The sequence below is a fragment of the Calidris pugnax genome, unplaced genomic scaffold (genome assembly GCF_001431845.1).
Source record: "Calidris pugnax isolate Ruff unplaced genomic scaffold, ASM143184v1 scaffold134, whole genome shotgun sequence".
Taxonomy (NCBI): domain Eukaryota; kingdom Metazoa; phylum Chordata; class Aves; order Charadriiformes; family Scolopacidae; genus Calidris; species Calidris pugnax.
In genome coordinates, this window is record NW_015090873.1 from 85,422 (window position 1) to 91,624 (window position 6,203).

Consider the following 6,203-nt stretch of genomic DNA (forward strand, 5'->3'; position numbering starts at 1 on the left):
AGATCTTCAAGCCCCACCTGGATGCTCCTGAGTGATGTGCTCTGGGCAACCCTGCTTTGGCAGGGGAGTTGGACTGGAGTAACTCTGGAAGGTCCCTTCCAACTCCAACAATTCCGTGGTTCCGTGAAGAATTGAAATGTAAGGATCCTGTTATTTAGGTGCAGGTCTCAGGCTGGGGATGGGATGTAAAGAATTGAAATGTAAGGATCCTGTTATTCAGGTGCAGGTCTCAGGCTGGGGATGGGATGTTCAGATCAGCAAAGCCAATCTGGGCATTACACATGTGCAGCTCTTAAAACAATGACATTCCTGTAGGAGCCAGGAGATCTTTTATTACCTTTACAATCCTGCCTCTGCTGCTGAGAGGCCGTAAACAAATTTGGGAGAGTTTGGGCTTCTTCACCAGATCAATTTCTCCTGGTCTGAATCCAGCAGCAGAATGGTGAAGGCTCTTTCAAGGCTTGTACCCTGAGTTCTGCATCAAGAAGGTCTTGAAGATCTCTTTTGCTTTCCAACACAGCTGAGGAATTCCCTCCATTGCTACTCCAAGTTTGTGTCCTGGACGTTGCTCTGTCTGTCAACAAACGTGACACGTCTAGAAGGAAAGACTCAACAGTTGCTCATAAATTTGCTTCAGTTTTAAGTGAAATCTCTCACGGAGATGCATGAGTTACGGAGGGAAGTGACCCGGTGGTGGCGAATGGCTTGGTACCAGGCAGAGGGGTGACACAGCGGTTCCTTTGGCAGTTCCAGCGCTGACCGCGGTCACCGGTGTTCCATTTCTGCACTTTTTTTGCCTGAGAGCAGGAAAAGATCAACACCTGGAAAAGCCTTTCCTCCTTGCCAGGCAGAAATCAGGATTTATATAGTTATTTGAGAATTTTTAAATAGGAGTTATTTTCCTTTCTTTTTTTTTTTTTGCCACAGGATTAAGGTGCCGTAGTAAAGCTGAACGACTGGCATTTACAGTGACTTGTGAAGTATCGAGCCTTACTGTGCTAAAATCAGACTTTTCTTCCAAAAAAGACATCGAGTTGCAGCTGAGGTTGTTTTCCTCTTTCCACGACTGCATGTGGGGAAATGGGAGGACTCTTGTCTGAACCACTGGACTCTGCAGAGACCCTGTAAATATTAGACAGGTATCGATTATTATTGTATCAACCATTATTATAAACACCTCGTATAATTTGCAACATTCTACTATGCAGCAAAGTATGGCCTCTTTTCCTCTGAAAAGATGCTTGCAGGGAAGGTTTTATTTTCTTTTAAATATTGGGACTCAACAAAGAAGAATTTAAGTTGTGCATTTTCGCAGTTTGAATTATTTTTCTCCTTGTAACATTTAGTTGTGAATTGTGCATTTTCACAGTTTGAATTATTTTTCTCCTTGTAACATTGCCTGGTTTTCTCCATCAGAAAAACCGCCTACACAAACAGATGAACGACTGGACGTACCTACTGAAAATGGAGCTTTCAATATGCAGAATTTTTGAAACACAGCAATAAAGAAGTGTAGATCGCGCTGAGCGACTCAGCTGACAGTAGAAGTGCAGCATAAATTCCATACCAAAACTTATATTGTAAATATTTTGCTTTAGTATGTGTAAATACGAAAGCACCACTCGGAATTCCATGCTTTAATTTTCTGTGGCTTGCAAAAGTCAAATAATATTTTTAATCAACGTAGTCATTAATGCTTTTGTAGAAACTGAAATGATGAACAAACTTCCCTGTATATTATGCAAAAATGCTATATCGTTCCTAACATCTTTCCTGTTTCTAAAGTTGAACAGATTAACTCTTTATTTTTTCTGCTCTGCTACCAAGCCATGCTCCCTCCACCTCCTGCTCTTCAGAGATGGCTCCCTCCCCTGGAGCGCTTTGCAATTGCACTGTCAAACCTGGAATCTGAAAAATTACTGAATTCACTCATATCTTAAAAATCCCATTGACCTATAGTACGAAAACAAAGGTATTTTGGACTGAATATAGAAATAAAGTCAGGGGCGCACAGAGCGATTCCGCAGCAGGAATTATTTCTGTGTAACTGCTGCCACCGCTGAGTTCCTCCGGCATCTTTGTCCCCACCAAACCTTAGAGAGACCCCAACAGCTGGGTGGCCCCTGAGCTTTGCTCAAAGCCTCCTAAGACACCTTATTTAGGGTTTTTTTATTGTTGTTGTTGATTTTTTATAACGGTTGATCATACTGAATGACTGGTTTTCTTTTCCATGGCTACCATGGCACATTTGAAATCATTATATATTTATAATCATGATTTTTTGATCATACTTTTCCATGGCTACCATGGCACATTTGAAAAGCTTCAGGGTTGTTGCAGGTTGGTTTGAACTTCTGCAAAAGAAACACGTTTAACTTCAGCGCATTTGCAACTGAAAATTAAGCATATTTCCCCCAGCCCAAACAAAAATACGTGTTTGGGGAATTCGAATATTCTCCATGGAAGGAACTGCGTTTTCTTTTGTGTTTCTGCAGGTGGATCACTGAGGAAAAGAAGAAGAAAAAACAGAAGGTCATGTCATTTCTATGAAAGACTTCTGAGCAGTGAGACTTCCTGATTTATTGATTCCGCCGCTGCTTGGAGAAACAGAACTACAAGATGTCTCTGTAAATAGAAATGGAACAAAGAAGCTTGTTTTCATCACCGCTTTTCTTCCCTCATGGAAACCTGCATTTTGTCTAGTTTCTTGCATGAAAAGGAAAATATGATTACTATATAGATTAATTGCATCACTAACTTAACCAACTTTTAAAACTCCATTGCCACATAAAGCTCGGTATTTTACTGCCAAAACATACGCACGCAAACTTTTTTTTGTAAGATTCAATCCTTCTTAATCTATTTAGTGGTAAACAAAGCAATTTAAGGAAATCATCAGTCCCATAAGCAATGGAATTTAAAAAACCTGATTCAAATTTGACAAAACAGCCATTAGGATCAAAAATTATTAGGAGGGGGCTGACAGACAAATTGGCTTTCAAACAGCCGGAGATCCCAACCTGTCTTGCAAATCCTGTTTTCCCCAAAAGCAGGGATTTAAAAGAACAGTGTGGATCCAAACACAATCTTAAATGTTTAGTAATATACTAAGAGCTTAGAAATTAATGTTTAAGATGACTGTATAATATACAACTTAGTGTAGATTAGCAAGATATAAATCCCAAGTAGCTGAAGTTTACTAGATGTGTAAGAAGTGATCTCCTGCTAACGCAGCTACAATGGTACCAGCTTTGCCTTGGGTCTGTTGAATGAACAGCTTTGCCAACATAATACTTACAGGGTTTTTGCAGAACAAGTACAACTCCCATGGGAGTAAAACCCTTCAAATGCGTAAGTAGCCAATTACCCATTTTATGGATTTTCTTTGCCATCTATTACATCTAACACAAACCAGGAAATGAGACTGAAACATAAAATAAGGTGCTAAATTTCTGCTATTTTTCTAATGAAATTACACTATTCAATATAGAAACAAACAAGTAATGTTTCCGTTTCACCTAAACTAGAAAACAAAAGTGTTTTCTAGAATAAAGGCAAGCTATGGGTTGTTTGTTGGGTTTTTTTCCCTGACTTATTATTTTATCAGCATGTGGCTGGTTATTCATTTCCTGAGGAAAAAACAATAATCAATGCCTGCCAGCATATGCTTTTCATTTAATTAGGAACATAGGACTGGAAAGAACTACCTAGGTCATCAAGTCCAGGCTCTAATTAAACACTCTTCAAAAATATTGATTAATCAAAGTTGCATAAATACAGTAGGTTTTATAACACTCTACTCCTCTGCAGAGATTGTAAGTGATCTGCTTTAATCTTTGTATATTTTTTATATACATAGGTATATATATATTTATATAGGTATATAAAAAAGGTAATTTTTATACCTTTTCCAGCACTTCTTTTCCTATCTGTTATCTACCTGTTCGGGCAAAGATGAATCACCTACCACAGGACAGAGCTCTGCTTGTGCAGAGTGTGTTACCTGAGTATACGGAGACTGGCCAGCCACGTAAATTAATTCTATCTTCTCCCCACCTTTGCTCTCGGAGAACCCTACCATGCTATTTCTTTTCATTTACCGGTTGATTTTGCAGAAAATATGGAGGGACTTAAGGGAATTTTGAAATCTTGAGCCTCTAATAAGTTTGGTTCACATTAGCGAAGTATTTAAAATCCAATTACTTCACGTAACCCCCCCTTAAATACTAAGGAAAACATTTACATGAAAAGATGCATCACACTAATAGTTATGAATCAGATATTTAGGCTACACCCAAAACCTAATTCATTTGTTTGTAAAGATTTTTTAATATAGGAGTGACTATTATTTTCAATGCAAAGAGCTCATCATACAAACATTTGATTTTCAGTAATTTTATATAACACAAATCCTCACGGTCTTTTGAGCTGGAAATTAGCAGCACTTGATCTATAATTATTAGTATATCTTTGTGCTTACTTTCATACTTTGTGTGCCTCAGTCAATTGCAGAAATTTGCCATATGTAAAAAGTTAAGATAAATGGATTCAATGCTAACAAATCCATTAATGTATTCTCCCTCTAATGTATTCTTAACTATAAAAAATGCTGCTGCATTTGGGAAAACACACTTTAAACATTAACTGATAAAATAATTTTGACTAAAGGATAATACTTTTTAAACTGGAAAGTAACTGCAATTGATTTTCTTTGTCATATTAGAAAGAATACATTAAATTACCAGAAACATTATATGTAAAATTTGAATTTATAGAAAAATAAGGGAAAAGTAGTTGCTTTAATGTATTAATATTTGACATTAATTGCTCTCATTTTGCTTAACTGAAGAGCCTATAATTAAAGTCACATACACTTCTATGGACTGACCTGTAAAAATATGAAAACAGAATTTTTTTCAGATGCAACGGCACTGGAGACGTTAGCATGGAGCTTCTCTCCTATTGTTTCTGCAGCCCAAGTCCTTAAATGGCATTTTATGCTCAGAGCTGCCAAATCTCAGAGGGCCTGGGGTATGTATTACAGCCGGGACATTTGCAAACGGTTTAGTTTTAAATCACCAGAAGGCTCTAGCTGGCATCTGTGTGGAGTAAAGCTTGGGATCACGGGCAATGGGACAAGAGGAAATGGCCTCAAGTTGCACCAGGGGAGGTTCAAATTGGATATGAGGAAAAATTTTTACACTGAAAGGGTTATCAAGCCTTGGAATGGGCTGCCCAGGGAAGGGGTTGAGGCACCATCCCTGGAGGTGTTCAACAGACGGGTTGACATAGAGCTTAGTGCTGTGGTTTAGTGATGGTTTTTTTTTAAAATCAGAGTTAGGTTGATGGTTGGACTAGATGATCTTAAAGGTGCTTTCCAACCTAGACAATTCTATGATTCTATGAAAGGTTTGGGTTGGAAGGGACCTTACAAGACCATGGAGTTCCAACCCCCCTGCCCTGGGCAGGGACACCTCCCACCAGCCCAGGTTGCTCCAAGCCCCCTCCAATCTGCCCTTGAACCCCTCCAGGGATGGGGCAGCCACAGCTTCTCTGGGCAACCTGGGCCAGGCTCTCACCACCCTCAGAGGGAAAAATTTCCTCCTGAGATCTCATCTCAATCTCCCCTCTTTCAGTTTAAAACCATTCCCCCTCCTCCTCCCTGATCCAGAGTCCCTCCCCAGCTTTCCTGGAGCCCCCTGAGGGGCTGGAAGGGGCTCTAAGGTCTCCCCGGAGCCTTTTCTTCTCCAGGCTGAACCCCCCCAGCTCCCTCAGCCTGTCCTCACAGCAGAGGGGCTCCAGCCCTCACAGCATCTCCGGGGCCTCCTCTGGCCCCGCTCCAACAGACCCTTCCTCAGGGGCAGGGAAGCGGGAAAGGGCCTCACGAGTCACTATTATAAATCCCATTCCCGGGGCTGATTCATGGCGGGGGCAGGCAACCTCAAACCCTTCGAATAACACCCTTACCCCCGGCAGCTTTTACCTGAGGCGCTGACACTGAGGCTGACCCGGGGCGGCGACCGCCCCAGCCCGCTCCGGCCCCGCCCATCGCCTTTTGGCGCCAAAAGCAGCAGCGCCGCCGCCACCGCCCCTCGGCCGCGCATGCGCACGGGCAGGCGGCCGCCCGCTCGCCTCAGCCCACCCCTCCCGCCGCCTCGCGAGACCTTAGGGCTCTCGCGGCGCTTCCCCGGCGCGCGGCTCCC